The sequence below is a fragment of the Lonchura striata genome, chromosome 8 (genome assembly GCF_050655825.1).
Source record: "Lonchura striata isolate lonStrDom1 chromosome 8, ASM5065582v1, whole genome shotgun sequence".
Lineage (NCBI taxonomy): Eukaryota > Metazoa > Chordata > Aves > Passeriformes > Estrildidae > Lonchura > Lonchura striata.
In genome coordinates, this window is record NC_140710.1 from 20,549,101 (window position 1) to 20,575,449 (window position 26,349).

The following is a 26,349-nucleotide window of genomic DNA, read 5'->3' on the forward strand; positions in this document are numbered from 1 at the left end:
ATAATAAATGTATTGAGCATTTCATCTCATATTTGAACAGTATATATTACCTATGACAAGATAAAAGATACACCCAAAATAGATTAGAATTGTGAAAGAAGACTAAGGGATATAGGAACTTGATTTCTTTGGAAATACAATAGTAGTTGGGTGCCTGACTGCATTTGGCTCTGAAAAAAAGGTCTCAGGCACATACCAAAATAATTTTCCTCTTCAGGTATGTGTTTACCTGAAACCAAATGTAGTGGCTCTGTTGTGCTTCCCTGGAGTTCTAATCAAGTTATACTTACCAGATCTGAAGTACTCCTCAATCTGCATAATTTTCAGAATCTCTTTTCTCCTTAACCCTAATGCAAATAACATTATTGATGTATATAAATACTTGAAATTAATGTATAAAGCAATTTGTGTAAAAAGAGCTAAGTACTGTTACATATAATTTTATCAAGTCTGAGGACCTGTCTTTTTCATTAAGGATCATGTGTGGAAGTTGATGATACAAAGTATAACTAAACCCAGAAAAAAAAACCATGAAAATAGGGTAAACTTGCAATAGTTAAAATGCCCTAATTATTAATGATTTTTAAAACGTCAAAATGTAAGATGGAGAGAGACATGAGATAGAAGAGAGATTGGGAGCCAGAAGAGATGTTGATACCAAAACAGTTTGATTTACTGGAAAGGTAACACATCAGAAATTTGCCTGGCCAAAGCCAGGATCTCAGTCTCCCCTGACATTCAGAGGAGACAGTTCAATCTGGTGTCATGGTTTAGGAATGGTATTCTCCAACTTAGTTCTCACACTAAAGCCAGGCAACTGCTTCCCCTCCTACTCTGCTCCAGATGGAGGCACAAAAAGGCAAAGATCACAGGTTGAGATATGGATGACTTACTGAAAAGAGCAATGAGATAAGAAAATTAATTATAACAACACAATATTAATAATAAAATGTAAAAGAAAGGAAAACAAAGTATACATAAAGGCCCTGAGAACAAAGGAAGACCAGACTGCTCCAGCTGCCACCTTTTCTTTACTGGCAGGAACCCCTTTTCCCTGGCAGCAAATCCCTTTCCTTCCACCCCCAGCAATCCCATGAGCTGATATAGAAAAATCTCTGTTGCCCCAGCAATTCCATGAGGTGGTATAGAATAATCTCTGTCCCAGCCATGCCATCTCATGGCAATTGAAAAAAATTAACCATGTTCTGGCCAGAACCAGGACATCTGGACAGACTCCCGAGTCACACCGTTACAGCAAATGAACATTTCATCACTAATTTTGGATGAACAAGGAAACCATATATTAAGTTTTGCATGCAAAAAGGTTCATATTGCACAAAATTCTTTTAGGGACTCTCAGGTTTTAGCTGCTGTCTAGAGTAAGGATTGTAAGAATTTGTAAGTTCATCTGCTGTCACTCATGGGGCTGCATTTGGCCACCAGGTTGGGAGCTTTACCAATGGTTTATCTGCTCTAGAGCCTATGTGTTGGCAGACCTAAATGCAGTATATTCCACAGCTCATGCCTGATATTGTCCTATAAAATAAAACTATGGACGTTCATAGCTTCAAGCAAACTGATGTTTGGCACTCAGCATACAAAGAAAACATCAGCTGCTTCAAAAAAGCTGAAATCTACCTAAATGGCAAGTTTTTGGTTCATATTGAAAAAAAAGACATATAAAATACATATAAACTATCAAATTATCTACAAGAGCAATAATTTCAAAACCAAATCAATTATATGTTTACTTTTTCAAATTGAAATTAGCGATTGAAAATGATCACTTAAAAAATTATTTTAAGTGTACCTACTTCCTACAAAGGCACACTGGACATCAACCCTGTGGTCCCCAGAATAAACTATTCCAGATAGTTAACAGCTAGCATCTCAGGAAATTAACTAAAAGCAAGACATAATGTAGCAGTTCTCCATTTTCATCACTGTTTACTGTTTAATATTGTTTTCATTAATATTAATATTGTTTAATACTGTTTTCTATTGTTTTCATGTTGCTGAAATAGAGCAAGAGGTTTTTTCATTGATATAAGTACAATTTGCTTTTTTATACTAAAGGTTTCTTTAATATAAATACTAATGAAACAAAAAAAATTAAGAGTGGCAGTTTGTAGGAAAAATGAACAGTACAATGCAGAAAATGGCAGCAATATATAGAAACCCTAGGCCAATGTTTTTTCACATATAAGATTACACATAATTCTCCTAAATACATAAAGGGTTAAACCTACCCTGTCTTAAGAAGTTTGTAGCAGTCTCAGAAACCAGGAGATAAAACCTCAGAACATCTACAAATAATTGTAAAAGAGTAACATATCAAACCCATTGTAAAATATTTTATTATAGGAAAAGGCAATATGACATTACAGTTCCATGATACTATAACTTTGTATGTGACAGCCTAGCAGGCCAACAGAATCCTGCCCATTTAGAAATGTCCTAGAGGACATACTGAGAGAATGAATGCTCTGTAATAAATGAGGGATTCCTGGCAAAAGCAAATTTAACATGGCCCAAAGCAGCAGAATTAACAAGAGCAATGGAAACAGCAGGAAAAAAAAACAGATCTGCTCATAGAATGCAAATAGTCAAATTAAAACAAAAGGAGAATCCAGGTGCTAGGGTTCTAAACAGCCAATTTTATTTAACTTTATACAATCAAAATGATCACATGTTTTAAATAGATGATTGGCAAAACAAGCAACCAAAATAAAACAAACAATTATTTAAAAAAAAAAAAAAAAAACCACAAAAAAACCCCAGGAAAACCCCAAAGACTGAAAGCTGTCACTAGCCTTTAACAGGCAGAATCTCCAAAAGAATAAGGGAGACACTGCTTTGTGGTTAGAGAATAACTACATTGCAACAGAAATAGAAGAAAATGGGAGTTTCCCACAGCAAACAAGTAATTCAGCAACTACTTAAAAATATTATCTATGAGCACAAGTCCTTAGCTGAATTAAGCTGTAGCTAGCATGAATTAGTTATGATCTTAGCTGTGGTTCTCAATTAAGATCTAGCAGGTGGCAATCCTAGTGGAGCAACCATCACCTTGTACTTGCCCTTACAGAAACCTTGGAAGCCTGAGAGAACATAACAAATTCTCTTGTATTTATAATCAAAATCAGAGACAGATGTCAAATTATATCCCTGAGCTCTTACACCCCAGGAGATAATGCATATGAAATGGGGCCAGGTAACCATGGTCTCCCTCTCACTGATTTAGGAACACCACATATTAATGCTAAGAATGTCTACAGGACTTGGAAGCAGCAGTGAATAAGATCATCAAGTTAGAAATTAACATGCCCCATAAACAGATAACATTAAGTAAACCTTAATACGATGGTGAGCCAGGTATCTTACAATACCAGAAAAAAAGAGAAAAATAAATAAAAAAATCCCACAAAACTATAAAAAATGTGCTGCTACAAATAGTCTTAAGGGGTCTGTGTATTAGGCTGCCATATAGAATATTGTCTGGAGTTTGTCACTTACACTGAAAATGTGTTAAATATTACCCTGCATCTTGGAATCAGAATTAGCAATGGCTTTGCCATTTTGACCTGTGATATTAAATATCTGTCAATGCAAAGAACACATTTCAAGCACTGGAGGTAGTAGTAGTCTTTCAAGATAAAATACATTTTTCTTATTGCTACTGGAAAAAAGCAAAACTGAGCTAAATGACAGCAAATGAGGATATAATAAGAGAATTAATTGCCCCAGTACTGTCAAGGACCACAGAAGGAAGAGAACATACAGTAGGATGAGTGACAACAGACACTGGGTACAACACAGGAAATCTTGATTTATAAGCAAACATTTTCACAAGGAGGATCTCACATTCTGGGAACACATCTCTTAGAAAGGCAGTGCAGCTCCTGTCCAGCAGGTACCAAGAGCCTGGCTGGAAAAAGCTTGGACCTGCTTTGTGCAGGGGGGGTGGGCTAGAGATGTCTGAAGGTGCTTTACTGATAAGGGACAGAGCTTTACAGAAGTGTGAAAAGCCACTTCAGTTTCTAGCATCTGTTTCCTCATTTTAAGATTTTCCCAGGTATTTCATACTTCTGTCTAAAGGGAAAGAAAGGGTTCCCCAGCACTAGGTGGGACAAGGTGAGATGAAAGTATAGTAACAAAAACCAATTCAGTTTATTTGAGGGTCTCTGTTGCCAGAGACTGCAGAAAGTGAGGTTGTTCATCTGTACAAAACAGTATTTTGTGAACTACTGCTAGTTACTAGGAAGCACAGGTTACAAAGGAATAGTGAGTACATTTTAAAATTATATTTGTGTAACTTTAGTTTTGTGAATGAATGAAGGCTTACTACAGTCCACCACATAAAAGCACATATCAGGCAGCTATCCAGCAGTACAGTTGAAGTTTGGTTCTGAAACAAAACCCTAAATTCTTATTTGATAAATTTTTTTCTCTAATTAGTTTTTATGACTTACTGATTCTTAAATTATACCATTTTTAGATAATGTATTTTCACTAATTGAAAGAGACACTTGGTAACTGCTCTCCTAACACTGCCTCAATAAAACAACTAAAACAAAAAGCAAGAATTGACTTGATAAATATGATGACCTTGCTCCAGGCACTCAGAAGTGTTCCTTACACCCCACGCAGCAGCCAGCAGTTGTCTTCCTTAAAGTCCCCACTATTGATTTCAAATCTGTGGAAAATAAGCTGTTTATCAATTCTATCCCACAGTTCCTAATGCATTCCTGAAGAGATTGATGTTTTCTGAGTGTTCAGATCTGGACATATTGGAAAAAAATTCAACAATTCAGAAGCTAACATTGTTTGGCTTGAATATTTTTAATTTATTTTTTTATTGTTTCTATCTATCATGAACAGCCATGTGTGATAAGCAATTACAAAAGATCCTTGATGAAATTGCATTATATTGTGTTATGCTTTGTGCTACATATGTGACACAAGACATTTATCTCCAAAAAATCAAATCAATTAAAATATGGGATGTGTGGAGGATAATAAGCCCTAGTCACACAACTATTTGACTTGTAAACTGTTGGACCTGATTTTTAAGGTAATATGAAATACAGTAGAATGTTTCTTTTATTTTCATTTTTTTTAGTTCACAACCTTATAAAAAAATCAATCACAAAAAACATGGCAGTGATGCTAATTACATTCACCTAAAGCTAGTTTAGAGCCAGCCAACTCACACAGTAGTTGTACAGCAATTTTCTCTGGTTTCCCTAAATTGGCACCCAATTAAATATATTCAATAGGTTTCTTCATTGTTATATCAACCATTGCTTCCTGTATGATGTACCATGCTGAATTTTGTAACTTGACAGCATAAAGTCAAAGCAGAGAGAAAGAAGGTCAAAAATAATTTCCTTAAGTAAATAACTCCATTCCTGGCATTAAACTAGCACCAAGAATGCCAGCGTTTTCCTCAAAAATGTACATAACTTTCCACATTATCCCAGTCATTTGAAAACTACAAATTCCACATAGAGTCTACAGTTCTAGGATTCAAGATATGCATCAAATAACTCTAAGGAACATAATACTATAATATAAGGAATATTTTACTATTTTGGAGATATTCTCACAAGCCTGCTGGGACTGATGCATTTCTATGATACCTTCCTGCCTTAGCAAGAGAGAAATCAGACACTGGCCCGTTTACTCTTTTTTTTTTTTTTTTGGTAGATTAGTCCCCCTAACCTCCCCCAGTGGTTGTTTTCCAGAAATACCACAGGCTTTTATATGACAAAGTACATAAAATACCTTTGCAATAAGCAAGAAACCCCTGAGAATATTTATCCACAAGTATTTAAGGTTTTGTTCATTTATTCCCATAAGGCTCTCAAATATTACTCATAGCATTCTCCCTAAGCAAACCTTTTCCCCACTGTTATTCTTTTGAGAGCCCTATCCTGTGAATTATGTCTCAAGAGTCTCAGCAGTCCTTTGCCTCCCAAAATCTTTTGTGCAATTCTCTTTTTCATAAAACTGCAAGATGTTTCTTCATCTTCTCCTCACATAGGCAGAGCAACTTCAGAATTCAATCAACACCTGTAGTGAACTGCCACTGTTTCAGAGGACTGGGAATCAATGAATACTGTGTTCTAGTTTTTAAAAACTGTGCAAAGAATCCACAGAATTGTGGAATTAAATGTGACATATAACACATGTCAATATTGGCATATGAAAGAGAGTTTTACCTATGAGCCTAGTGAACACTTACAAGGCCGATTAAGAGAAACAAAGTATCTGGCATATCATGAGCAGGTAAAATAGTTTCTGGAACTTTATAATTCTCAAGGCATGGAACACAACATGAAACAGAATCACATAAGTTTCCAGACTGAACTCCCAAGAAACCTGTGAAAGGATGATTGGTTTAATGAGAAAGTTAGTTTTCATTAACCAAGAACAAAGAAATTTCCCTACAAAACTACCAAGAGCATCACAAGCAGTCATTTAAACTTCCTGACAATTGTTTTTGACTCCAGACCCAAACCAGCCAATGACAAGATGTTGATTTGGCACATCCACCAGCTGAAGATGAATACAGCAGTGATGCTGAAGACCTGCTTTTCTCAAAGGGCCAATTGTTTATCATTTTCAAGTGCCCAATTTCTTTTACTTCAAAGTATCTTTCAGAAACCTGTCAGCAATTTACTGAGGAGATGGCTGAGGAAGTGAGTTCCTGGTGCTGGAGTATTTCTTGCTGGCCATGCTGTGAGTGTTGGTGAAGTGTCAGCCACTCTCCCATATGGCAACACGAGGCGCGGGTCCCTGAGGGAGCTGTCAGCTCAGCCAGACAAAATGGGCATCCTGGGGGTGTGGAACTTGCAACATCTCAAAGGAAAGGTTCAGAGGATCAAAACAGCCTGAAAAGTCTGGGAAGAGCTGCACAGAATCTCACTAGCCTGGCAGTGCTGCTGCTGCTAGGGCTGGCTACAAACTCTGCAATCTGGCCAACTCTCCTGCCAGTCCTGCTTTCTATTAAATGTTTTGATGTCATCTCTGTAATCCTGAGAAATGTTTTAATATCATAGAACCTTCATTTTCCAGGAAGAGACCACACAATGAAAATGGAGGTGAAAGCTGCAAGTCCAGAAATGCAGATGGGGAGAAAAATTTAGATCTATGGTACACCAATCACAATTCTCTTATCAGAAAAGCACCACAAGAAAGGGATGGAACTATCATTGTGGACAGCTCAGTGAGATTTTCTCTCAACAGGTAAAGAAATTACAGAAGAAACATTAGGTTGTCCCAAGAGTAGGACAGAATATAATATCAAAACATGCATATCTTTTCATACATCACTGATTTTGTTTCTTCAAAAATACTATTCGACTTCTGTTTCTTCAAACACACTTCACTGTTCCAGTCATTTTATGTAAGAAAGGTTATTAAAAGACTGAAGGAGCACCAAAAATCATCAAAGGTTTGAAAAGACATTCACATAGCAAGACATTAAGTATTCGAAATTATTACCTATAAAAGGCAAAGGAAGCAGAGGGAGAAATAATGTATGAGTTTCTTAAAGAAACTTGGATAACTTCTGTCTTCCAGGCCTCACCAAAACCATTCATTAAATGAAATTAAACAGTGTAAATTCTGGTAAAAGCTGGTAAGTGGTAGATGACAGAAAAGCAGCCTAAGCACATACCACTAGAAGTTTGTTCTTATTATACCTCACCCTCTTCAGACTGAATGTTTTGGAGTTACTGTGGAAGAAATCATTGGGATCTGGGCCTCAAATCTAAAATTAAATCTAATCTTAAATAAAAATGAACCAGCAAGCAAAAATCACCAGCAACAACCACCAGATTTGGGAGTAAAATCTGTTTTTCAAAATCTCTCACGCTGCAACTTATTTGAATTATTCCATCCTTTTGTCATTACATGAGCTGTAATTTCCTAAAATTGAATTCCATGAACAATCCCTAAAAACTGGACAAGTAACAAAAAACGCATGGCTTCTTGAATGCAAGGTAAAACGGAAAAATTCACATGTAATCTTAAATATACATCCAAATCCAATAAGACATAAAAATAGAAAAGCTGATAAGAAACTAAACTATTAATGGCCAGCTGGAGGAAGCCAAGATTGAATACTGACAGTCACTACTGCTGAAAGTGATAGTAACAGCAGTCTTTTCAAACTTTCAGTCTAGAAATTTCCTATTTCACCATCTATAGATTATAGAAGATGCTCCAAAGACCATTTAAACTGTATTTTCAGAAGAATTTAGCATGTATGAAAACAGCGAAATAATTAGTAAAAGATGTAAAATACCTCTGTAAAATATGTAAAATACTTCCATTTATTTACTGGAATTATGGGACACTGCTGCTGAAAATGTCTTAAAGTTTACTTCATTGAACATTTAAAACTTTGAATTTGAGACATTTTGTCCTTTCTCAGTTTTTTACTTACATTGACATCAGTGCCAAATCTACTACCACGACTGCATTCTGCACATCAAATGTTGGCTTTCATTAAAAATGTTAAAATATACTATGACCTCCCTTCCTGTTATTGTGCTTACACACAATAAAAGCTGACAGTAGTTCAAAGGGGCATCGAGACAGAACTGTGATGCCTGACAGGCTGGGTAGGGACAGTCTGCACCTGGCTGGCATTCGGGGGGGCTGTGGGCTGCTGCCCATGCCCTGTTCCCTGAATCCCAGCCTGTTGCTGGGACCTTACCTCACAGCCAAACCTGCTTCTGTGACAAACAGGATCAGGAAGGGAGACATTTTTCCCTCGTGGGTATGGGTACATCAGAGACGAAGGGGCTGAGCACCCAGGTATCAAGTGTGGTAGTGTGATTCATACTTTTCTTAGACAACAATCCTCCTCTGAGAAACACTAACTATGGAAAATACTCCTTAGCCAGAGGACTCCATCTACAAGTGAAAAAAGAGACACAAATCCCAAATCATCTTATAGAACAAAGCAGTGACACTTCTCAACATTTTTTTCTTTTTTTCTAATGGATGGTGTGAGGGACAAGGTTGCAAAGAGTAGGGGGGAAAAAGCATAGCCAACACTGGAAATAAATCCCATTTATAAGATGACTACTGAAGAAGGCAGAATTTTCAATCAATAAAGCAGCTGCCAGTTCTGTTTGTTACCTCCTTCTGCTTACACACTGATCTTGGTAAAGGATTTGAGAAAATGGAACATTGAATAGCAGCACTGGTATGACTGAGGCAGCTACAATGTATAGGATGCTCTGTTGACCTTCTCTAGCTGCCACATGGCTACCCAGTCTCTCTATCACTCCCCCTTCTCGGTACGACAGGGAGAAAATGAGATTAAAAACCTTGTGAGTCAAGATAAAGACAGGGAGATCGCTTGCCAATTACTGTCATGGGCAAAACAGACTTACTTGAGGAAAGTTAATTTAATTAAACAATTAAAATAGATTTGGCTGGTGAGAATCAAAAACCAGAGTTAAAACAGTAGGACTGACCTGTCTGCTGGGATGCCACAGACAGATCAAGAATGGAATGCCGTCACAGGGTTAAGTGAAGCTCTTCACACATAAAAGCTCCTAACCTCAAACACCCCCACACATTAAACCATTTGCTCTTAAACTGCTTGGCAGCTCCTGCCTTTAAAATGAAGAATCTCTGATTTTGTTTCTAAGTAATGAAGTAGTGACTGCTGCCATCATCCTGTCAGTCTCTTTCCAGGGCCAGGAGTGCCCTGGCTGACACCGTTCAATTAACTCATCATCAGAGGTGCCATCAGAGCCCCACGCAGGCACACACGTTATAAATGGCTCGCATGGATGCTCACTGTGCTGCTGCAGAGGTAATAGGCAGCCCTCACGTACTGAGGGCTCACTAAGTTTTGTTCTTTTCTCTGTGCCTATAACACTCCCTGTAATAGCATTCATTTTGTCCTCTCAGCTCTAGCAATTCCCCTTCAATCAAAACAAGTGACCATAAGAAAGCATATTAGAGCCTGACACAACAGGCATCAGACACACTCATTGCTACTGCTTTGAGGAAAACCCTGAAAATGGTCCTGATAACATGAATACAAATTATCTGTGTCCCTCTCTTACCATAAAAACAATGATTGCTAACCACTTTGTTCATATGCAGCTTACACGTAGATTTCTGAAGAGTAATGAAATTTGATTTACCCCACTGTGAGGATACAACTTAAGGTAATAAAACATTTGAATTCAGTAATGCATTCAGTATTTTTCTTGCAACTGTGGAAAGGAAGAACTCTGATCAGATTAGATTTTAGGACTATCAACCCTAATAATAACCCCAAAGTTATTATTAGCAGCAGTTATTAAAATTATCTACCAGCTAAAGATGGTTCAAAAACCATGGGGCCACAGTCATGGCTGGCTCCAGAGATGTTGATGGGTCTACCTTCCTTGCTCCACAAAAATGATATGAGATGATGCCATTCAGGCACAATGTCCTGCAGGCATTTGTAACTAAAAAATTCATTTACTAAGAGAGTGCTTTAAATCTAATTACAAAAAAACATCTACACCTTGAATTTGGATAAACATGAATCTCCTTATCCTGTTGAAAAGACAATAACATTTCTTTCTCCCAAAGACAATAATCAGCCCTGTGTGACAGGAAATATGCTAACATTTAGAAAGCTCCACCAATATCTAAGCAGCATAGAAAACAAAGAAATATATTACTAAGGTTTCTTGGACATATTATTAATATTTTCTCACGTAATTGGCTATGAAAACAATCCCTGCTGTGGGCCTCATTTTTTTTATGGCACACTCTCAAAAATACTTAAGTTCATCATCCCTTCCCTTTAGAAATACTTAGACAGAACAAAAATTGATCATGAATTCCAACTGCACTAATCTCAAATGCCATCACAGTTTCCTATTTGATGATGTTTATCCTTGACTCCGCAATGTTATATTTACTGCTTTCCTCTAATGATATTCTTTACATTTACTTAAACATCAGCACATAACAACTGCTTGTCCTTTATTAGAGCACCACAAATACGAATTAGAGGAGTAAGAGCTTTCCTTACTGATCTTATATGAAATACTCCTTACTGATCCTATATATATAGGCAGTTTCTATTTGTATTTTACAGGAAGGGAAGTAAGGCAGAGGAGGAAGGAGGCTCGTGCTGTAGGATTGCACAGCTCACAGGAACCAGACCCAGCAACTAATCTCTCAGATGATAAAGCAAATTTGCACAATTGCCCTTGAAGGGGATACTCTGTGATTGGGGCCCAAATCTTCCTGAAACATTCACTGAAGGCTTAACAGTCACAGAAGAAAGCTCTGAAGTCATTGCCTGTCCTTAGGCTTGTCCTCTTTATTTCTCAAGGCAAGATACAAACAATGCTGAAAATTACATTCCCAAAGGGCATCATCAGTTTTGTAAAAGCCTCTAGCCTGCCGAAAGAATTTGGCCAGAAAACTCGCACAAAAATAATCCCTTAAAGTCTTTTCCCAAAGGAATTATGCTCAACAAGAAGGTTAAAATCTACAGTCTCCTATGCATTCAACTAAGACTCACTAACTAGTGCCAGTCTGCTGGAGGCCTGCAGTAGCCATGGCAAACAGGTGGGAATGTGGAGAAGGGTTTCAGTAACTCACCCCAGCAATATCTTAACATGCATTCCTTTTTCAGATTGAAGTGCAAAGTTATCATAGACAGAAATTAGAAAGTTACATTAGAACCCAGCCCCAACCCCCATCACACCACCTTTTTGTAGCTTGGGAAATTAAATTGTTATAGTGAAACAATAAATCAAGATCCCTCCCCCACTTTATTTTCATGGGTATTACATCACTTAATCAGGTTGACTTCTGATATAATCACTTTCCATACACATATGGCCCAAAAAAAGTGGCAAAAATATTGATATATCTTTTATCCCTTCCTATTATATTAAAAAAAGGTTTCATTGTTAAAATATGTCAGTACATCCTGACTTTTTAATTTAAAAAGCTAGACTTTCAAAAATATTAAAAATCAATTATTCTAAAACTTTGTGATTTCTAGCTCTCTATAATTTATTGCTACATGAAGCCCTCTGTCATTTCAACCAGTAGCATCTATAGACTACAAATGCTGATGCATTCCCGTTTCTTCTCTCTGCAAGTCAACAGATAATATAATTGTTCTTTGCTTCTAAATGTAGTAATACTACTCCATTGTAGTACTTTGGGTTTAGTTCTGAGTTTGGGCAATTTGGATTCTCTCTGTCAGATATGAACATAAAAAGTTCAGAGATAGAAGCAGAAAAAATACAGTATGATAATTCTCAAGAATTTTCAAAGATATAAGCACTTAGATTGTGCAAGACAGCTCATTCATTAATGAATGGGAAAAAAAAAATCCACTCCTTGGATTTTTTTCTCCAATCATAATATGAAAAGAATCACCATCAATAAAAGTAAAGATACTCAAGGGCACAGAGAATTTTTGGACTGAAGAGCCTCAGAGCTCTATACCTATAAGATACCTGTAATTATGAAGAAAGATGTGAGCTTTACCTTATCTGGGGCTACCAAGAAACATAGCTTTAGTATTAACATCACATGCAATTATCAGAATTAATTTGATACTCTGATTTTTTTTTTCTTTTAAATTAAAACAGGTGAAATTCCATCTAACCTGTAGCACACCTTAAAAATTTGGCATTTTCCTTGAAAATATTTCAGTTCTGTCTAAACAACACTTTCTGGCAGAGAATATTTCCATCTATATACAATAATTATTCACATAAGAATTATTCTGTTATTCTTTTCTATTATTTTACAGGAGAAAGAAAAAAACCCAGCCAACTATGGCAAGACAAAAGGCTTGTATTCCATGAAAGAAAACTAGCAAGAACACCCAAACTAATTTCAGACCTTTAATTTACTACTTAAGGATGACTGAAAACAGTCTTAGGTGACAGATTTCAGGTGAAACAAACTTTGAATTTGATTCACAACTTTACTGAATGGAATTTATACGAGAAAAAAGACTCAATAAAATGTATAACAGCAATACAAAATTACACTTCAGATGTAGAGCAATGCAAATTTTACATTTCTACTTCAAAATCCATGAAAACTCTACTTGTTCCTTATAGAAGTGATTAACACGAAGCAACAAGGCAAAGAAATTACTGCCAATTAACTCTGTCTAAAGTGTAGAAAGATTCTTAAGCTCAGATGACACCAGCAGAAATTCACATGTTCAGTGAAAGGGGTACAAGTCTCCAGGCACAACAGGGAACCCATAGGCATTGCTCAGTTTTTAACAACAAGCATTCTAATTAGAAAGTGCTGTCTTTACCACAAATATATCTAAGCATTGCACCAGAAACATTTTCCTCCTTAAAAATGAACACATTTTAGTTATTAACACTCATCCTTTAAATTTAACTGCCTTAATTTGAATTTCATTTGTATAATCCAAGATTTTTTTTTGGTTTGCATTCAAATTATCAAATATAACAAAAAAGAGTTAATTACAGATGAAATTACAATTTTAAGTCAAATTCCATGTTGTTCCTTGTAAAATCTTCCAACATCTTGCATTTGTGAGCTGCATTTGGATCTTCAGCTTCATCCACTAAAATACATTAAGAGCAGCACAGAATTTGTTTCTTTGTCTTTTCTATAGCATAGATGAATGTAGGTATATTAAAATACTAACAAATCATTTTAAGAATAGATAAATTTCTTTTTTACAGCTTCAATGTACAAATGCACTTATAGCCCATTATAGCACAAAAGATTTTTAAAAATTCTATATATACATAACAACCAGTATCACAAATTAAAATTCAATCCATAAATCACATTTTTATCTTTGCATGGTACTTCATTTTCTATTCTTTAAGTATGTTCTCAGTGACTGCAGATCATTGGAAAAAATGAACACCAATTCAGGCTCCAAATGAAAGAAGCTCTCCTGCTATTTCACTAGATGGTTAATAAATTGTCCTATAGGTCTGCCAAGGTGTAGGAAGATGCATTAAAATGTATATTGTTACAAGTTCATAGCTGTGTAAAACTTATCCAGCACAGCGGAGATGTGGGATTAACCTGCTCTGAAATTTAGGATGGAGACTCTTCTATGAAAATTACTGAAGGATAACAATTGTCAGAAAATTTTAAACCATTAAACCTGAGACATCAGAAAATATTTAAGACCTCAGTACTGCAAACAGCAACTTGTAGAAAAACTGAGCTGACAGGCACTGTTAAACATTCTTCGAAGGATCAGCAGCAACAGTGTGGCCAGAACACTTCTGGAAAGCCACAGCGTTGGATCTCCTCAGTGCTGCACTTTTAATGCCCAGAATCAGCTGGGATTGTGACCCACTTAAAGCAAAATCCTCTTCCCCACATACACAGACTAGAATACCTGGCAAGGGTATCTAATCCTCCAATGAATACAAACAAAAGCCTCTGAGATCACAATTGATTTTATATTAGACCAACAATTTCATGAAAATATGGATACATATCATTCTCTGAAATCTTTTCTAAAGTAACATCCCTGCAGATAGACCACTATGATACTGTAGGTGATATGAAGGTGAGCAGACATGAACATGCCATTCCTTTAGTTTTTTTAGGCTCCAAAATTTTAGATGTACAGAGGTAGGATTGTCCTATCTTAACTTTAGTATGGTACAATTTCTCTTTAAAACATTTCATCTTCGCAGGAAAGACTTCATTGAAACATATTGTCTGATGCCATCTTCAGATCAATTCTAACATTTTAGGATTTGGATTACACTCATAACTGTCCTTTGAAATGAGTTTGCTGCTATGGCACATTTTATTTCAAAACAACTAGTTTTAAAAATGCCAAAAAATATTTAACAAAATGCTGTTTAAGACTGAGCTAAAACTGAATCCATATGGAAAGTGCCAAGTTCTAATGGTTGAAATATGCCTGTACACTAAACAGCTTGCAGGGAAAATGTACTATATTTTCATTAAATATATACTTTTTATGTTAGAAAAACAGTCTAATAAAATATTCAAAAGCTTTTCTAAAGGACATATTCTACAAACTATTTAAGAAATACAGAATTTGTAATAGGGCAGAGACTGTAATACATATGTAAATAACCAACCCCAATGTAGTCATCATTTGAAATAAAGAAAAGGAAAAAGATATGGCAGTACTCCCTCTACTATCAACACTTAGGTCTCAATAAACTATTTCTCCTGCTTGTGGCTGGGAAACCAAGCCCACCTGAGGCAGAAGGCTGTGCTCTCTCCTTTCCTTGCTCCATGGCCCCAGTGCCTGCACAGGTGCCACAACCTCCAGAAACGCGCTCCCTTCCTGTGTAACTCATGGACCGCCACTTTGTGCTCACGTCATCACAGGGACTGGGAGCACCATGTAGGGATCTCCCTTGTCCTGAGAGCAGGGGATCATCCCTGCCACATCAAGGCACATTATAAAAGGGGACATGGGAAGAGCCTGTGAGTACAGCCCTGGCTGCTTTCAGGACTCCAAGGAGTGTTTTGACAACAGCACTTGGATCGAGGCTGATGCCTAGAAAGGCTGATCTGGAACAGAGGTAAATGGACAAAGCAGGTAATTATTGAAAGGCCTTAAAGGGATACACCTTGGGCAGCACATGAACCTGGCCAGGGCTACACCCAGACTGAATCCAAGATGGATCCCAGTCACAAGTTTTTACATTTTTATACATTTTGGTTCATCTACATATTGCGTTCAATTGTCCAATTTCAGCTCCAGGTCACGAAGTCTCAACCCGCTGACTTGCACCCTTCTCTTTGCACTGTTAATGCTTTTTGGGTAATAGTTGTCCTTGATTGTCTCACTGGGAAGGGATTACTTTGTCTAACTACCCTGTCAAGAGAACCTTCTAATACCTAATGTGAAGTTTCAGAGTTACATGCTGGGCAGCAAAGAATCTGAAAAATATTAAAGCTAAAGCCCAAGGCATCAAGACTGCAGGCACTTTGGTGCAGGGGTACAACAGACTTTGCAGCAGCAGCCTGGCAACTGCAACAGACAATTTCCTGTGTACAACTTCACCATGGGGACTATTAGCCAGCTAATACAGCTTTGTAATTAAAGATACCTGTTTCCTGGGGAACCAGTATAATTATTTTTGACCCTTTTCCTGAGTTTTGCTGCAGTTTATGGCTTAGTAGAAGGGAAGTGCTTTGTGGTTTTTCTTTTGTTGTTGCTGTCAGTCTTTATTATTTAACGTTTTGAAAGTCATATCTCTCAATACCATTTACAATCTGAGATTGTTTTTCAGTGCCACCTGCACATCTCTTGTATACAATATACTCATGCAGTCACTACATTGAGCTACACTTGTTTTTAGGACTCACACACTAATGCTCTGGCATATCAGTGGGACCTTCAAGAGCACCTGAGGATATAAAACATTAGTGAGAGTATAATGACCATTACGTGCAACATTAAAAACTCTTCACAGTTCAAATCTTGGCCTTATGTGCTTCATAGTTTTATGAAATTACAAATCTACAGGTTATTGTGTTTTTCTACTATCAGCACTGGTGCTTGGCACCAATTGATTGACCATCAATTTATCATTCCACTGTAAAACTTCCATACCTTCTCTCTGTGAGTCCTCACAGGCAGCTCCTTGCAACACTGGCTCCTTTTCTTTCTTCCATGTGGCTGGCTGACTTCTTCCTGTTCCTAGCACGACTGCCTGACCCTTTCTGTCCCTAGCAGACATACTAACCCTTACTATCCCTAACATGAACACCTGACCCTTCCTATCCCTAGCAGACATACTAACTCTTACTGTCCCTAGCATGACTGCCTGACCCTTGCTACTCCCAGCCCAGCCAACTGACTCCAACTCTCCTCTCGACCAGCTGAGCCACTCTTTTATAACACCCATCCTTACTGGCCCAGCCTTATTGGACACAGCTGTGCCCTGTTAAAGGCAGGGCTGCTCCTACTCTTTGGTAATTAGTACAGCTGCAACTCCTTATGGGCAAGATTGCCTTCAGCACTAGCTCTAGTTTCCTACCATCTGTCCTCCCACATCGTACACCCCCTATATAAAATTTCCTTGTGATAAACATAACTTATTGCAATGGTGTTTGAGGCAAACAGGGCCATGCCCTTTTCCCCATCCAACAGGACTGATACATATTGCATTCAGGGAAAAAGAGAGGTCAGGGAGATGTTTTAATGCAGCACATCTGAATCACCTGTGTTAGGTGAACTGAGCTATGAGCACAGATTAGAAACTCCAGTAAAGTTGGAGACTGACTGGAGAATCAGGGAACCAAAACCAGCTCCATAACAAACCTCGTCCTGCATCAAAAAGTGAAAATCTATTATCAGGCTCTCACTGAATAGAACTGGCAATCAAATTACAAAGTTGCATATAAGGTTTTCAACTCAGAGTGCAGCAATGCAGAGGAATCCAATGAAGTAGGAGAAGCATACAGTGATACAGTGTATTACTTTAAAATCTCTCCTACACTCCTGCTAATCATGCCAGACTACAGCTCATAATTTAAATTATTCATTGGGGAAGAATAAAAGTTTAATCAATAAAACCAGGGTCAAGTCACCCATACTAGAGGTTCAGAAAAATAAGATGCCTTGAAACTCAGCTGTAAAATATTGTATGTTTTGAAGGAAACTTTAATATCTCCCCTTGCTCCTATATTCATTAATAATAATAACCCACCACCTCACCTGACCTTTGACTTCACAGGTTTGAAAGACAGTTTATGAAAATCTTTAGCATTACTGTGTTTCCTTACCACTACTTCAGTACTAACAGTACCTCCAAGAATCCTTAATGTTACAAAGACAGCTCTTGATCTTCCTCCAGAGCTATGTGTAAAACATCAGTTATAAGAAAAAAAGCTTCAAAAGAGAAAGATATTCATAAAGGCGGTCACCACTGATTACTTTTTTGTCTTTTGTTTGATGCTTAAGTGCTACAGCACCAGATTGCAATGTGCATTGATACTCCATCTTTTTATAACTGGCAGGGCCATAGGCAAGTGTTAAAATATTCTGTGTAGCTGCGATTGTGGTGCTGATCGATCACTCTCCAAGGCTGCAGGAAAAGCTGGCAGTTAAAGTCACTGCATAGAGCAATCATAGCAGCACTGACAGGCTGCTGTCAAGCAGGCAGGGGCATTCTGGAGACAGATAGCAGAAATGCCAAATCTGAGACAAATGCTCTTGGAATATGTAATAAATCATATTAGCTGTCTGATGCTTCTCCTTGGTGTATTGATCGTGATTAAAATAAACTAATTAGAATCATAATCATGATGCAGTGATACAGCAAACAAAGAGGTGAGCTATGCAACATAATCATGAAGTGTTTTGTAGCAGTCAAGCCAGACCACTTTCTATCTTCTCCACTTATCAGCCAATTACAGCAAGCAGTACATTTCACATCAGGCTATAGAAATGTCAAACAGAAGCCTGGATATATAGCCCTCCCCTCTTAACAACTGCACATAGGTGCTATATTAAGATCTCAATTTGGGCTGCTCTTCCAGGGAAGCTACAGGAGGATTTGAAGGTGAAGGGTAGAAAGTGGATTCCACCTGTAGCCTCCTGCAGGGCTAGAGGGGACATGAACACAGTCACAGCCTCCCTGCAACCCTCAGGCCAGGAGCCAGAGGTGAGGACAGCCCATAGCCAGGCACATGTACAGAGGAGGGACATGGGACTCCCCTGCAGCAGGAGGGGCCTGCAGGAAGGCACTGTTTTGCAATGGGACTTTTACTTCTGTGACCTGACCCAGCATATAGCTATAGACATTTTGAGATAGCCAGGATCAAACAGCGCTGAGGATGCAGTTGGATATGCAGGAGCTTGTGCTTTCTTGCATTAAAATTCTAATAATTCATGTCATACTATATTGAGATGCATTTGCCAATTTTGTGACTTTCTATATCCATTCAGCACAACCTGAAATATTTAACACTTTTCTATGCCATGTCATGCAGAAGAAAATAGAGCAGTCATATTAAGTTACCAAGTATAGTTGACTAAGGAAACACCCTTATCCATACTGGGAAGACCATGATAACTTTAAATAAGCTTTCAGAACTCCTGGGATAACTCCCAAAAATAGCTCTTTTGAATTTCTAGCACCCAAATATTTTAAGTTCCCTGACATGAATATTCAAGTACACAAAATACAAGGATGTCCCAGTGGTTAGTTTAAAAGGATCAGAGGAACAACTTGCATCTGGAAGCAGGTGTCATGCATCAGTCATGAGAATTTTTATATATAACAGGTTCTGTATTTTTTTCTAAACCAATGACTCAATATTACATCTTCATCCTCTTATTATGCCAATTTTACACTGACTTAACTCTATTAACATATCCCTTACCTTTAAATGGCATATTTCAGATTCACATTAAAGTAGATGAGACAGAAGTCAGTGCTTCCTGGGGTTGGTTTCTAATATATTGTTGATGCTGTCATCAACAGCTTAGAATAAATATTTTACTGCTTCATTTAACCTGACACTTCATTTTATCTACTAAAGGTATAATATAAAAAACATTCAGATTAACATGCAGATTTGCAAAATCTAGATCTACAGTAAATTTAATCTGTGCTAAATGTATGTGCAGGGCAATGGTAATATCGATGTTAAATCATTCATACAACTTCAGTTATGCAATTCTACACAGATTTCATGTATGCTAATTTCTCAGCAACTGTAATTGCCTGTTTTTAAAAGGTCACAGAATTTCATCTCCCATCTCACTTTACGTAGCAACCAATGAAGACAATGTAATCTTAGGATTTTATCTGCTTGGCCAAAAAATTCTAACTCATCTGCCTTCAGGAAGGAACATTCTATCTCCCATCTCTACTCAGCCATTCTGAAAAGGTGCTGATTAGTTACATGATTAATGTTAATAGTCACTTCTCTAGGTAACTAAATTGGATCTAAGTGACTAAGTGAAGGCAGTGCTATTTGAGCTGATTGGGCCCAAATCTAACTACAAAGTAATTGACAGCAGAGTGGAAGGTAGCTGCAACTAAAAAACTGGTCTGCAGCAAAATTAAAATAGAGGTATTCAAGTAAGTCTTCACAATACATGCAGATAAAGAATTCAGTGGTGGGTCCTGAGACCACATAACACTAGGCAGGAGTGTGAGTAATCCTATCTGATCTGAAGCACAGAAAGAGCCTGACAGTCATAAAGGAAGGAAGCCTTTCCTTTCTCCCCACAACTGATCACAGTCTCCCTGGAATAAAGCCAGTCAGGCTCACAGCTCCTCCTCATCCTCTTCTCTCTCCCCAAGCCCTTGCCATGCAGCATGTTTAGGGTCCCAAGGCTGCAAGGCTGGATGTCTTTGTGTGTGGGGAAACAAAGGGAAAAACAAAGGAGTTTCCTATGTAAATATAATTTAGCCCCAAGAATAGTGGTAGTGTTTCCATTCTTTATGTTTGTGGTGGCTTGTAATCAACTGATATAAGTAATTGTGTGACAAGGCTAATGAGATTGATTAACTCAGAGGAAAATGAGGCTATATAAGATACACATGGCTTTATCTATACTGCATTTTTTTCATTTAGTTACAAGATCAAAAAAGGAGCTGTTTTCCACATCACAGGAAGAACCACCATAGAAATGCTCTCCATGATTTTTATAATAGTATAACTAGACTTATATCACAAAAATCAGATTAGTATAGATAACCTATTAAGATCAGGGAACTGATTTAATTGAGGTAAAAACTTACACTTTGGCTTTCATCAGTTCTGCCACAACAAAAGAAAAGTGGAAAGAAAATAAGAAATTAGAAAATGAAATTAAATGTATATCTGCATATTTAACATTTAAAAGGCACATTTTTTACTGGCATGCTTTCCTATTGCAATTCCAAATTTTAGATTTTGTAACAGTTTCATAGGTGTCAAAGTTGAGGTCAGTGAAGCTCTACTGTTTATCTACCAAACAGGTCAGGATGACCACAAATGCAGAACCAGACAAACTATTACAATGGAAGTTAAACCTTTAATCTTCAAGGTCGCGGGTTTTGGTTTGTTTGTCGTGTTCTGCTCTCCCAAACCTAAAAAGGCCACCATTCAGGTACTTGACTTCAATTAACAGATCAATTTTCCAAAATGCAGCAATAAACTCCTTCACAAGAGCAAAAATCTTCCAATCTGTTTTGGAACTAGAGAAACAAAAATGCAAAAGGTATTTCCCTTTATATAATGAACATAAGTTTTTTGGGTTTTTTTCAAGTCACATTATTATGTAGAAATGGAAAGCTGGAAAACTTGTTAATCTTCTTTCCTTCCTTCTCTTTGCTTCATATTGGCATAACCTTTTCTGGCAGTAGTGGGAATGCCAATGTTATGTGTTTCTAATAAAAGAAAGAACCTTTTTCAGATTGTACACCAGCTGCTAAGCATTTCTACAAAGTTTCATTTGAGAATTAATGTGCTTTCTTAAACACTTTCTGCAGCTTTTTTTTTTTTCATGAGAGTTCTTTTAACACAACAAAACGACAGCTTCAAAGAGTCACTTGGAAGATCTCTACAAACTCTGCAAAGGCTTCTCCAACTTCACATAGGACTAGAACTCCTCTTGTGGTGAGGAGGAAAAACACTCCTGTCAGTGAAGCTCAGCAATTTTGTATGCAGACTAAAACATTGGTCACTACAAGAATAAGAATTATTATACCAAAAAAAACTCAACCAAACCCTACCTCTCAATTGTGTCCCTATCAACGGCTTAAAAACACAAGTCCCACACAAGTTAACTGGCTCCAAAACAGGTGTTGGCAGATGGCTTATTTGGGAATGCACAGGCAAACATCAGGCATCAGAAGTCAGCTGGAAAGAGCTAAAATACTGATTTAATTTCTGATTTCTTTATGGCTTTTATTTCCATTTGTGCAACTGTAATCACAGTGTTTCATTTTCTGTTTTGTCATTTTGGAGTGTGTGAAGCACTGATATTATAAGCCAGTGAGTGATTAAATTTCATTTCAACTCAATTATTTTATTTGTTCCTTTTTTTTCCCTTTTAATCCTTCCCCTAGCCTTTCCTTCCTTAACATTTAATATTCTATTAATACAAAATTTCTAAGTAGACAGTGATGTTTACCCTCACCAATTCTTTCTTCTGCTCTTACCATTTAGAAAATAGTGGTGTTAAAAATAAGTAGCACCCACCAGCACATGAGAAAATGACACCAGCTGGCAACAGCCAGTTCTCAAACAGCTCTAGAGTGGCTGTTAAGAGTCTTCATTGCCAGATACATGTTCCAAATAAATGCAGATACTCCCAACCTCAAAATCTCTATGAACTCTATCAGCTGGCTACAGAGACACAGCACTTCAAAGACTGGAGTTGGAGGAGGAAGAGCAAGCATTAAAAAAAGTAATGATACACACAGCAGAGAGGCACTACAAAAATTTGCCTTCAAGGATCCTAGCTGAGTATGTTTCAAAGTACTTGGACTGAAAGCCTGTGACATGTGCATGAGCTCTTAGATCACAGTTCCAATGGTATAAACAGCATCCAGTGATATTACAAGATCCAAATTCAACTGGATTTATTAAAACATCAACATTTTTGATTGAAAAAAATGTGTTTCCATTGTGAGGAGACTGTACTTACAACTTAAAGATATTTTGGAACTGAATCATTACATAGTGACAATTTAACAAAAGAATTGTGGATTATAAATAAAGTTTTCCCTTCCCTCTCAGAAATTATCAGTTTGTAGTAGAGAAGCAGCACCAATAATTAGACAGTGAATGGGCAAAAATACCTTCCTACCTCTGAGTGAACTTACTATCTTCTTACAAAAAATAATCATAGCAGGAAAATCTCAGATCTGTGCAACCACAACCACCAGGTTTGGACACTTTACAACTAGAGTGATTATTGCTTTCTTTTCCAATACAAAGCAGGAATTACAAGAATATTTATCAACAGGATGTACCAGAATCCATGTAAATGTTGGTGGTAAAAAGAAATATATATTGGGAAACACCCTTTTTTGCTCATTAATGGGATAATTGCATGGTCAGAGTAATAATGGAACAGGACTGTTCTCAATAAAATATTAATATCTTTTCTGAAAAGTCTATTCACAGTTGAAATAAAATGCGGTGCAGAGAGGAAAAATACTCCTCACACAGAATATTTCTTTTTCATCATGTCAATTGTTAACTAATTTTTATTTTAAAACATCTTAATAACTTTTCAAACAGAAAAAAATTATGGAACAAGGTGTAGTTTCCATATAGAGGATGAGTGAAGTATGTCATGCTCTTCAGCCAATCTCCAACAAGGCCCCATAACAATGACAGTTTGCAAGTATAGATAATTACAGATGTAAATTTGTGGCAGCAATGATGCATATGCATGATTTGTGGCATTTAGGTGTCACACACGTCATGTATAAATGACATAAATTGTGTTCAAAATAGTTACAGGTGCCAAATGATGAAAATGACAAGCAGAAAAGGGAATATCAACTGATAGCTGAGCTCCTGTCTAGGAAGAGTGGCACTTGCTGGCAGGAAAACTTCATTTGAAAAACTTGGTCTGTGTAACATGGAAATTAGATAACAAGTAAAATACTTGGGTGTTAAGTAAACTTAATCAACTCAAGTGTCTAAATATTTATATCCAAATATTCAGTTTGGTGCACATATGAGATCAGCTTCAAAGACAAAGCATTTCAGAGTGACCTGGATGTGCAGACTGTTCCCTTTGATTCAATGGCATTCTCTTGCAGCCATAGCAACACATAGCTTAATTTTTTTTAAGACAGTATTTGTATAAACAGGAAGAGAGCAGTGAGAGACAGACCTACTCTGACCCCTGGCTGGGAATGGCAAAGCCAGGCGACCAATTTTCACTACTGTTCTTTTAGCAGTAGAGTATCCAGCTGCTCTTTGTGCCTCAAAATGTAAGCAGAAGGAAGAGAACGTTGCTTTTACCAAGAGCATAGGCACTTATTTCAGTAAATATTTGTCTGAAGATAATCCTTGAAAAACAAAATTACTTTGAAATTCCAACACAAGCTTAACAAATTAGTCTGCCTTTTACAGACCAATTTATGTCTTCACATCACTATTAAAAATCTTTTATGAAAAACTACAGTAGAGCCAGTCATGGAATACTTCTGTTTGCTTTCTTTTCAGCAGTTTCAATTGAGTTTTTAATGAAGTGCCATTCCCTTCCATCAGCAGATCAGGAATACACTACTTGTTGTGGTTGCAGTGTTATCCCCCCACCCTTCAGCCCATAAAACATGGCGGTGATAAAAAAAGAAATTAGCAGCATTGCTTTGCTGTATTACACTGATTTTCTAAATATAATTTTTAAAACCTATTATTTTTTTATAGTGTTCTCAAAAACACATCATTCTGCACTTTTTGATAGTATAGAGAAATGTTAGCTTGCTACAAGTGAGAAGATCTGGCATTTCACTCAGCTGTGCAAATGTTACCTGAACAACCAGAAGCATAAGGTCTGAAAAAAGTAACACATTATGAATATTATGTTGCAATATGTCCATAAATAATATACCATAACATGAGTTACTATGGTAACTATTTGGATTGGAGATCATTAGGTTGGGGTTTTTTTCTACTATGTAAGAAAAAAATTCACGTATTTGTGGTATTATCAGGTAGGTTTGATTCCAAGTGGGTTACTATTTTAGGTATTGTTCCCTTCTCACAAATAACTCTGGGAGAAAGAATTTTTGACTCAGCAAGCTTTTCTTAGGTCACTTACTCTACAGTGTTTAAAGCAAACAAATAACATTTAGAAAAATAAAAAAAAAAAAAGAAAAAAAGAAAAAAAGCAGATCCTTTACCTGGAAAATGCTCAAATTGGGCAAGTTTTATTGAATAAAACATTTCTTCAGGAACATGTCTTGTTTCCATCCATGGTACATTATTTCAAATTTTGTAAAATCATTACATATGTGCAAGAATGAAATGCAAGGTGGTTCCTTATATAGTGGTTGAAGAGGTGGTGCACAAGTGTTCAAACAGCAACCTGCAAGTGGGCAAAATACAAACATCATATTACCTATTGTTTTAGCTAAAGAAAAAAGTGAAGAATTTTCTATTTTTTTTTTTAGCTTAATAAAAGAAAGGGCAGCAGTAAATGTTAAAAAAAATGAATAACCTAAATTTTCTCATTATGTAATTATGGCTCTGTGATGGTCCATATAATTGAAATTTATTTTTAAAGATCAGATGTAGGAAGGAAGAGAATCCACAACAAAGAATTTGAAGAATAATTACTATTCAATATTGCATTTTCAAGGTAATATTCAACTATTTTGAAAACTTCTCTTGGACAGAACAGTAATTCAGTGAGGTTTTGGCTACACAGTGCCACAAAAACTTTTCTGAAGCTTCTTGCAGAGAGCAAAAAATCACAGAATATTCTAAGGAAAGCAATAAAGAAATTGGTCAAAGTTAACAGTACCTGCTCTATACTTGAATGCATTTGCATATAGCAGGCACACACATATATATTTATGTGTGTACACACAGAATAAAATAGAATTTAAGACAGATAACACATATCACTCAGCAAATATTTTCTAACATTAATCTTAGATCATTTTATAAAAATCTCTTTTCTCTTTATTTTTAATACATAAAACCACCTAACATTAAAATTAAGTCTTGTGAATACCTTTAGTTTCACCTGCTTTTAAGCTGAGTAAACAAAAATATAAGCAACTGAACAAAAAATATTATTATTAAAGTAGTATGGTGGATTTAGAGCTCCTATGTTGATTTATAGTCCTTGTGATTTACCTTTTTTGTAAAATAAAGCAAATAGTTAAGCCAGGACTAACTATGAACAAGGCTACTGGTGATTTTTGCAGGGGTATTTTTTGGAAGGGTTTCTTTGGTTGGTTGATCAGTTTTTTGGTACTACATTTTTTTTACAGTTGTGTTTCTCACACTTCCCTAACAGCCCAGGAAAACACAGGGCCAAAAGCCACAATCATTTAGTGCACTACAGACATATTTTTCAAGACAAAATTGAAAAATTGTACGTGAAAACAATAATTCACAACTGCACATTCCACAGCCTTGCTGGTGTAGGGTGTGAGTTGGGTGCCCAACCACCCCTCAGCACAAGGCAGAAATTTAACATATTTCTGCACTGGATATTGATCAGTGAAAGTCTGTATTCTGCCTTGTGCAGAATATACTGTGGTTTTTTTCACATTTTAATTGATCTTTGATATGCAGAATAGAAGGCAGTTATCCCTAAGATTTTTTTAGGAGAATTATCAGAGAGTGTGATGCCTCATTTGC

General features: G+C 36.7%; 1 long non-coding RNA gene across 4 annotated transcripts in view; it reads right to left on the minus strand.

Annotated features, from left to right (window-relative positions):
• Nucleotides 1-26,349, minus strand: part of LOC144246768 (uncharacterized) — a 271,425-nt gene that overhangs the window by 19,226 nt on the left and 225,850 nt on the right. For 3 of the 4 annotated variants that reach the window (XR_014956909.1, XR_014956910.1, XR_014956908.1), the window contains one exon: nt 24,874-25,063. This is a non-coding gene — a long non-coding RNA (uncharacterized LOC144246768). Of the gene's footprint in view, nt 1-290; nt 348-2,249; nt 25,064-26,349 lie in introns of those variants that run through there. The other variant, XR_014956907.1, reaches the window with a different exon arrangement.